Raw genomic sequence first — 10,474 nt, 5'->3', positions numbered from 1 at the left:
TTTTGGCTGGGAAGGGAAGGTAAAAACCCATATTCTTTTGCAGGCAGGAAAAGAAATAAAGTGGGAAGGGCATGTGCATTGCTTGACTGATCCACAACGCAGTAATTGGTTAGCAACCCTGCCGATCAACCAAAACAAAGTGCTTGGACGGCCCCTACGATTGCGTAGCTTTTCCACTGGCCCAATCGGAAGCGGGAGTTGGGATGGGGCAGGGAAATACAGTCAAGAGTCAATCAGAGTAGAAGAGACAGGATAAGTAAAATGCAGGCTTCTGATTGGACCTTGTCCTGAGATGGGCGGGGTATAGTAGCAAATACTAGAGAAAGATCGAAAAAAGAAACTGAAAAGAGGTTTATGAGCCACGTGGGTGAGATTTATGGTCTGTTAATAGGGAGAGTGAGGCGTCCACCATAAACAGGTTTACTAGGTAGAAAATCCCATTGGACTGAATGGGATTTACTTCTGAGTAAACGTGTGTAGTATTGTGCTGTATATGAATTAACCAACAACATTATCATCACTATTATTTTAATCATCATCATCATCATCATAATTTATTTGTCACCCGCCTCTCCCTCCTGCCATCACCTTTGTGCAGGTATCTACCCTTCCATTCTTTGTGAAATAGACAGTTGTAGCAAAGATGCAGTTGGTTCCAAGGCTCTTTTCTCCTGCATAAACTGCTCTTGCGGGAATGCAGAGTAAAACAGCAGGGTTGATTTTGTGGGAGGCCAGAAGAGAAAAGAAAAAAGGGCATTCCTCTTACTCCATGGCATTGCCAGGGACCAGAGTCATGGAACATCTCAGGCATAAGATTGCTTTCTATTCTAAACACACCTGTATGGCTGTAAACAGCCTGCCCATATATTGTTTTAACTTGGTTTATGGTTTAATTTGTTTTTAGCTGTGTATATTTACTGTTTTATATATGCTTTTATCTGTACGCCACCCTGAAATCTTAATAATATAGGGCGGGATATAAATGTTTTAAATAAATAAATAAATAAATAAATATGTTTTGTATGCAGAAAGTATACTCTCCAATTAAAAGAATCACATAGCAGGGCTTGGAAAGACCTCAGCCTCAATCCTTGGAGAACTATAGGCAGTCAGATGCACTTTGGGGTAGGTATCCTGGTGCCCTCCAGATGTTTTGGGCTACAACTCATCTGCCCTAGCCATTATGGCCAATAACCAAAAGTTATGGGAGTGGTAGTCCAAAACATAGTCCAAACTAAAATAATGTTTAGCTGTGATCCCAATAAAACCATAGGTAAGTAATTATGCCAGTAGCAGCTGGTGGGGAATGAAAGGTAAGGTGGCCATTTTGCATCACCAAAACAGAGGAAGGTATAAATTTGCATAAAATTTGCCCATGTCAGCCAGAAGAATCCCCTATATCAGACTAAAGCTTTGCCTAGTCTGCATTCTCTTTCCAAAACCAACCTCACAAATAAGGCATGAAAGCTACCCTCTATTTACATCTTATTTTCACAGGCATATTGTCTTTCAATGTTGAAATTCCATTTAGATATTGCAGCCATTAACTATTAATAGTTTCATCCTGCTTGAATTTGTTAAATGCTTATTAAAAGACATTTAATGTAGCAGCCATTATTCATCTATATTGTCAATAATAATAATAATTTTAAAATTATAAATCTTCTGAATACCCACTAGATGGCAGTTGAACACCAGTAATGAAACTTTATTTCCTTGGAGAGAGAAGAGATTTTAAAGGGAGTCGTCTTTTATTGAAGAAACAATATCAAATTCAGCATTCTTGCTCTTTGTGATAGGTTGTGTTTGAAATCAACTATATGTACTTCAGTAATCTCCAGTTGTATTCAAAATCTCCACCATTTCAGCTTCCTCATAAAAGTTTATTGTCTTTTCGTCACTTACAGAGCAATCCTATACTCACATTACACTGGGACTGGAGGTATGGCTAGCCAATATATGCGGAGCTGAGGAAGGGCGGAGAAAAACACATAAATACAAATCACAAAACTGGCACAAGATTGGCAGACACAGTCTAGCAGTCTGTAGTGCAGCTACTTAATTTTCAACCCCGGGTTTACGGGTCTTCTGGGGAACCCCGCCCCCCATGTATATTACTTCAGTTGTGAAGTATACAACTAAAATTACTCCCTCCAATCACCATTTCATGCTTTACATCTGCTTCTGCATTCTTCATATGATAGAATGTTTGCCAATTCTGATAAAAAAGAAATACTCCAACTATGCGCAGTTTTGCATTTTAAGGGCTCAATCCTATGCCTGTTTAGACAGGCATAGGATTGTGCCCTAAACTCACTTAAATCCTAGCTGGAATCAAGGCCGGATCTACACCAAGCAGGATATGACACTTTGAAAATGGTTTGAAAACTGTATATGGAGTGTGTCCTGAGCCCCAACAGTTGTCTGTTTTAATCTGTTTTAAAGCAGTAGTGTAGATCCTGCTCAAGACTACAGCAATAAAACAGAGTTTGCTTTCCAAGTCTGATGTTGCTGCTTTCTGGGTGGTTATTTGCCCTCCCTGCTGTGTTGCAGAACCTGGATCTCTCACCCCAAAGTCTAGTCTTAGCTGCGCCACTGACCGGCAGTGTGGGACTGTGCCCACCAATCAGGGACTGTGCTGGTTATAACACCCATGATGCTGGCTATGCCCACAGGCTGTCAAACTTCCCTCAGCACACATCCCTGCATCGCCATACACACAACACTATGACACGCTGTCTGCACCAGCCCCACTGGCACAGCCAGCAATGACTCTACTAGTGCAAATCCCCAGGTATCCTTTCAGGCAAGGTTTCGAGTGCAGGACGGAATACTTGCACAACACAGGACCTGCAGGACTCCTGCAGAGAATACATTTAGTCCTCCTGGACAAGGGTTTAAGACCCACGCAGGGAGGGAAAAGGCTCTTTCGACAAGCAGCCAAGGGTCATACCCCAGCTGGAGGAATCCTCCTCTGAGGAGGAGCTAGAGCTCGCAGAGATGGACAGCGCCAAAGAGCCACCCACGGCAGGAGACTTGGGAGAACCTGCGCCCTCATGGGAGATTACCATGTTTCCGTCCACACAGGATGAGGGGACTTCTGTGTGACCACCTATCCCCCCAAGAGTGCAGGCCGGTAGGGCTGCCTTAAGGAGAAGTGCTCAAATAGAAAGAAGGACTCCTCAAGAGGAAGGGACTCCTTGGGAGCAAGGCCTATAACAAACTCCAGTTGAGCCCTGGGTGGAGCTCAGGAAGTTTTGGCAATATAAGCCTGCAGTATCAGCCTAGCTTTTGCTGGAAACAATGTCTTCTACTAGGTCCAGTGATGGAAGCGTTAGGCTACTGACCTTGGACTCCTGTTTGACTCTGTGTCTTGGCTGCTCTTCAAACCTCTCTTTGGAACTCTTGCCTGGTAACCTTTGACTTTTGCCTGCTTATTGATTTACTTTTGGGTTGCCCAGGGTGACCATATGAAAAGGACAGGACTCCTGTATCTTTTGTCAGTTGCACAGAAAAGGGAATTTCAGCAGGTGTCATTTGTGTGTATATAGCTCCTGGTGAAAGTCCCTCTTCATCACAACAGTTAAAGCTGCAGGAGCCCTGCTCTCTTGACCACATACAAAGGAGGGCAGGGCTCCTGCAGCTTTAACTCTTGTGTTGAAGAGGGAATTTTGTCAGGTTCTGCATGTATACAAATGACATCTGCTGAAATTCCCTCTTCTATGCAACTGTTAAAGAAACAGGAAACCTGTCCTCCTTTTCGTATGGTCACCCTAGATTGCCCCCTTACGTTAACCTAATACTGAGCCTGATCCAGCCGTAGCAGAACATCCTGGCATGTGCAACAAAGAGAATCTCTGATAGTGGCAACCTCCAGTGACTCCCTGCATGGAGTTGGGAAGTAGAAGATGTGAATTTGAGCCCCACTGCCCTTCTGCCTACATGGAGGGCTGCTGCTTTTCTCAGCCCCTGTGCCTTTTAACAGCTACTTGTTACACAGAAGTGCAGCCCCTTGACCTGATACATAGCTCCATGCTAGATTGAGTTGGCATCAGAGGAAGACATTGGTGGGTACTTCCTAGGGCACCTGCCTTAAATGCCCACTGTGGCGTTATACCCCACAAGTCAATTCCAAATGTATGTCTGCAGTTTGTAAGTCTGTGGTTTGTAGAATGTTGGCCTGAGTGGGCGGAGTTAGAATGTCTTGGGATGGGGAGGAGTGATATATAAGGGAAGGACGGAGGGGATTGAGAGTTTCTTTTCAGAAAGAGCTTTTCAGGGAGACTTGTTAGGTACTCTTAGAGTCTGTAGTGCTCTCTGTGTTTATGGTACTTAAGTTCTGGGAAATTTGAGAGTCAGTGTAGTGAGTGGTGTCTTTAGGGTGTGGTGTGCACGTAGTGGAAGTATATTAATCAATACTGATAATAAAGAAAGTTCAAGAGTGATTGTGTGAGAAAAAGGAAAGCGCAAATGTGATTGAGTGACAGGATTGTATGGAAGGTTTCAAAAAGGTTTTTAAATGTTGTTATTTGAAACAAAGCTTATGAACTTTTAAAAATAAATTTTGATTGTTTGTTTTAAAACTACCACAAAAACCCCATGTGTCTGTTTGGCATTTATCATCTTAAGTTTACACATTTAACACCCACTCTGACAATCATTCACTAAGCAGATATAACTCACAGTGCATTATTATATATATTAAAATCCTTCTCCATTTTTAACCCCTTTCTCTGCATAGTTTGGAGGAAGGTGAGTTTCATCCCTTGCTTCAGGCGTATCAAGCGGTGGTGCTTAGCTTGAGCAGGGAGTAGCCTTGGCCGGGTCTGGTGTTCAGAGCCTGTGTCACCCCAGAAGAAGTGGTGGCAGACGTGAGGTCTGGTGTTCAGAGCCTGTGTCATGGCATAAGGGCACCTGCCTTAAATGCCCACACCTGAAGCTACCACTTGTGCCAGGAGAAACTTCGCCTGTGAAATCTGTCTCGATGATTTGCTATTACATGGATAAACCAAAAGATCTAGTGGCAGGGAGATTCCTTCACTTTCTCCCTCTTGCAGAATGCCCACTGCAACTTGTCCCCTCCAAATGGTTTCCTCTTCTAGGCTGCAAAATGTGTACTTTACTTGTTGGATGTCTGGTTGCCGTGCAGCTGCGAAAGGCCCAACAGTTCTGCCAGCGAGGAGGGTGGCAGCTTAGCAATCACTGTTTTCTTGTTTGTGTTTTTGTTTGCAGTTTGTTATACCAAGTGCCAAACACATGGTTTCCATAAAGCACTACTGTAAAAGCAGAGGGGGTGGTCCTATTGACTTAAACTCGCAAGACCGAGCATGCATGGTTAGCATCATAATAATCAGGACAATGTGAACAAATTCCAGACCGGATTGTTTTATTGTTTGTGTAGGTGTTGTCCTTGTGCTAACGGGTGTGTGTGTGTGACCATGTGCCTTCCTTGGTCTGTAGAAACAGTCATCTTGGGGAGAAACGTGAGGTGGAAAAGAAGCAGGAAAAGACCACCTAAATGATCAAGGGGTTGGAGAAACTGCCCTGTGAGGAAAGGTTACAATATATGAGGCTCTTCAGCTTAGAAAAAAATGGGGAGTGTGTAAGGGCTGGGGCCATGATAGATAAATGTATGCATGGTGTGTTGAAAATGGGTAGGGAGATGGGTCCCCCCCCCTTTTTCACAATATTCGTAACCTGTATCCCCTTTCTCAAGAACCCAGTGTCATCCCATAAAGCTGAATAGTGGGAGAGTGTTGTTGTTGTTTATTCGTTCAGTCGCTTCCGACTCTTCGTGACTTCATGGACCAGCCCACGCCAGAGCTTTCTGTCGGCTGTCGCCACCCCTAGCTCCCCCAAGGTCAAGTCTGTCACCTCCAGAATATCATCCATCCATCTTGCCCTTGGTCGGCCCCTCTTCCTTTTGCCTTCCACTTTCCCTAGCATCAGCCTCTTCTCCAGGGTATCCTGTCTTCTCATTATGTGGCCAAAGTACTTCAGTTTTGCCTTTAATACCATTCCCTCAAGTGAGCAGTCTGGCTTTATTTCCTGGAGTATGGACTGGTTTGAATGACTTCTTCACACAGCACGTGGTTAAATTATAGATGAGGAATACCACAAGGTGTTGTGATGGGTGCCAATTTGGATGGCTTTAAAAGGGGATTGGATGAATTCCTGGAGGAGAAGGCTGTCTATGGCTACTAGCCCTGATGGCTATAAGCTACTTCCAGAATTGGAGGCAGCATGCATTTCAATACCAGTTCCTGAGCAACATGAGTGGGAGGGTGTGTGATTCAGTGGTGGCTGATGGCTCCAGTTTCAGTGGGGCAGTTCTGGGTTTCAGTCAGAACTCTAAAGGAGGTGCATTGGATAGCTCTTTCAGAGTTCTGACGGTTTCTGACTGGAACCCAGAGCGGAGTCACCGTTGCACTGACATCAGCCTCCACTGATGTTACTGCACTCATGTCCTGCTTTTAGGATTCCCATAGTCATCTAGTTGGTTGCTATGGAAACAGAATGCTGGCATAGAAAGGCCTGTGGTCTGATCCAGCATGGCTCTTAAGAATTCCTTGATTTGTGGATGGAATCCTCTAACTATGCAGAACTAAGCAAAGAAGGGAACAAGACTTTTTGTGTGCTCCTGACTCTTAGGGTGCTACCAGATGAGGCTTTAATCTTCCAACCTCATTTGCAGAACTTTATGGGCATCTTCACCTGTTTTTTCCTCACCGCTGGTTCTGCTGCTGTTGTTTTTTGTTACTGTGGAAAATCCATTAAGAAGAGAAGGATGGAAGAAAAATTTGGAACATTCAATCAATCCTGATACTAATAGTGGTGGTTCTAAACACAGTTCTTGGATCAAAAACTGCAACAAGAGCCAGTGTGGTGTAGTGGCTAAGGGACTGTGAGTTGGGAGATCTGGGTTCTATTCCCCACTCAGCCATGGAAACCCACTGGGTGACTTTGGGCCAGTCACATACTCTCAGCTCAACCTACCTCACAGGGTTGTTGTGAGGATAACATGGAGAGGAGGAGATTATGTATGCTGCCTTGAGTTCCTTGGAGGAAAAAAGGTGGGCTATAAATGTAATAAACAAACAAACAAATCCCTATAAAATTAGTGTTTTGAGTGAGAATATATTTAGAAAAGTGTATTCTGTAAGAAAATATGTTCACATTTAATTTTTTGGAGTGGATTTTATTTTATTTTATTTTTTACAGAAAATGGTGCAGAATTAACAGGTGCAAAACTGATATTTATTTATTTATTTATTTATTTAAGCATTTTTATGCCGCCATTCAGCCAAAAATGGGCTGGAAGTAGACAGATCAGCCCATCCCTTCCTTCGGAGGAGGTTGCTTGCATCTCTGCATGAGTTGCGACTCCCTGCTTGCTTCTTTCCAGTCAGGCTCTGGTGGGGGTAGGTCATTCTTTTGCACCTCTGCATTGGGTTCATTCAACATCCCCTGGTGGACTGACGCAGTTGGAGGCCGCATATTGTGTCTCTGCACAAGTGCCTGCTCTGGCTTGCCTCCTATCAGCCTCTGCTGGTAGCAGGTCATTATTCCTTTTTTCTATCATGTGCGATTGATTCATTCAATCACATCCCAAACAGAGATGCAGCTTTCAGAGACGGCTGTCTGTTGTGTCTCTGTATCAGTCACAGTTCTGGGCATCCTTCCAACCAACCAACCAACCAACCAATCAAGAAGCATGTTCAGAAAAATAGCTCCATCAAAATGCAGGTGGCAGCTTCTCGCTGAAATCCCCTCAGGCCCTGGCCTGGTTCTGCCCACTCAGGCTGCCTATTGGATCCTCTTGGACAGGAAAGGATATAAGATGGCTTCTCATTCTGGTTGAGCCTTGCCTGAGCGACAAAGTCTTTCTGTGCTTTGGTGTGTACCTGTATTTGGGATTATTCACTGGTCCTGACTTCTGACTCGCTCCAGTTTTGTTCTCCAGTTTTGACTTGTTCTTCGGTCCTGACTTATGCCCGTTCGCACGGCTCCTGATTTCTTGCTTCTGGCTCACCTCAGACCACTGTCCTTCACCCAGCTCTAACAGACAGAAATGTAGCAGGACGTTCCTTGGGTGTTATGAAGAAGTAGATACTGCGATTTTACTTAAGCAAAATGCGTTTCGGCTCTCAGAGGTTGGGAAAAAGCTTCCCTAAAGCTATATCTGTCCCAGAGAGTCTTTGCTGGCGTTCCTTCTCCTTTTGGTTCGTTCCTCATGCTGCCTCTGCACTGCTCTGTCTCAGTGCCTTTGTAGTACATGTGTTTGGAATACAGAAATGATAGGGGGAAAGATTTATTAACCTATACAGCTCAGCTTCTTTCCAAAAGCATGAGAAGCAGAATGTCTTCCAGTTTCCTTCTTATGTGCACCAAATTCCACAGCCATTATTCAATAGCGTAGGAGTTTTGAAGCCAGCATTTTGTCTTCATTGTGGGTTGTTCTCCCCCCACGCCCACTTAAAAAGAAGATGACGACGACAACGTCCTTTGCTCATAGCCATATCACTTGTCCCTTCGATGCTTATTGCATCTCCACCCTTATCGATGCATAGCCAAAATACACATTTTAACAGATTTGATTGCCTTCAGCTAATAAATCATTCCCTTTCAGCACACATGTTGTTGCTGTTTTCCGAACGGGCTCCAGTTTTCCCCCCGTCTTTGATAATGAAGAGAATGCAACACGCTATGCGTCCCCTCAGCAGAGCCTCACTCCTGACAGCAAAAACAGCCACCTCTTAGTTTTGCAACATGATTGGTTTGCCTGTGCAAATCCAAACAGTGTTGGCCCATGCCACCCAAAATAAATGTCATTCTGAAAATACCTGGATAATTTGCAAGTCTATGGTTAGTCCTGAAACAGCTCTTAGCATTGCAGTTTAACTTTTTTTAAAAATATATTCTGTCCTTTTAATATTTCTCTTTGGGGTTATTTCCTTGCATCAGGAGAGGCCTTTCTTACCTTTTGGAAAAAACACATTTGTTAAAGGGGGGGGCATATGTCCTCTTTTATAGAGGACAGTTCTCTATTTGAAGATATATCCTTTCTATTTGAAGGCATTCTCTATTTGAAGAGCTGTCATGTCCAATTTGGGTTTACAGATAAAGTACTGTAACAACTGTTGTCCATCAACAGTTGGTACTTGGACAGCAGACTGGACAGGCAGGTGCACAGGTTAACTGGAGCCTTTCTACAGGCACTTGTTGTGTGATTGTGACTCTTCATTCACAATAGTTCTCAGGTGCTTTACATGATGTCATCATCCTCAAGGGCTCTGCTGTTTTTTTGGAACCATTTTAGTGTTTTTTTCTTTCTTTCCCTAACGAGGAATGTCTGGTATATCCAGGAATGGCAGCATGAAACCTCAAGTGTATTTGCACAATTCTGCTATGCCACAGTACCACCTAGTGGTTGTGTAATGGAATAAAATAGAAAGGCAGAGAGAAAAAATCCCTGCCAGGAAAAGAACATGTGTAAAGGAGCTGACCTTACACAAGAAGAATCTAAATGTAGAAGCCTTGGGAAAGCGGTGAGTTAAAACCCTTATTTAGAAAAGCCCTTGGTCACAGTCTTCTGCAGTATGGTGAGATGCCTCTTTCCTGAGCTCATTAGATCAGGGATGACATGGGCACCTTCAATGCTGTCTGTGAATGAGTGCCCAACCTGGTGCCCATGGGCACCCAAAACAATGATTGTTTTTATTTTTAATTCCCCCCTATTTTTAATATATACATCAGTAGATTTGTATGAAATGAATACAACTTTCTAGCAATTTTACATGGACCACATAAACATCCATTTGAAGGTGATGTCTGTATGCCACCATTCAAATATTGAAAGCCTTGTAAGGTCCTCAGTGCATTGCATTGTAGAAGCTGACTGTTTATCCTTCCCATTTTGTAATATCAGGCTCTTAGCTGTCAAAAGGGTGCAGAGAATCCATTTATGCTAACCGTTTGTTAATTTCCATAAAGCAGGTAAATAATTTAAAAGAGCATGTCAGTGACTATTAAATACTGTTCCAGTAGAAAATTTATCTGTGTAATAATCTCCGCCCTTGAACTATTATTCCTGATGGCTAGATGCTACCTCCAGTATGGGAGGCAGTAAGCCTATACAAACCAGTTGCTGGGGAACATGGGTGGGAGGGTGCTGTTGCACCGTGTCCTGCTCGTGGGTTCCTGGTCGATAGCTGGTTGGTCACTGTATGAACATAATGCTGGGCTAGTTGGAGCCTTGGTCTGATCCAGCAGGGCTCTTCTTATGTTCTTATGTCCTGGGTATTCCCAAAACATATGTTTTATAAAAGCATTATCTGTATTGCACAGGCAGCATTTAGCTGAATTAGACAATCCCTTATTAAAGAGAAGTTGAGGTCCAAGAAACGTGGAACAAAAAGTTTTGCTGAATAAGGTGCATACTAAGATCCATAGATGCTACAGGCCGGAAGTGGCA

This window comes from Elgaria multicarinata, chromosome 16 (assembly GCF_023053635.1).
Source record: "Elgaria multicarinata webbii isolate HBS135686 ecotype San Diego chromosome 16, rElgMul1.1.pri, whole genome shotgun sequence".
Taxonomy (NCBI): Eukaryota; Metazoa; Chordata; class Lepidosauria; order Squamata; family Anguidae; genus Elgaria; species Elgaria multicarinata.
The sequence above is the reverse complement of the archived record's forward strand: the minus strand, read 5'-3'. Positions refer to the sequence as shown.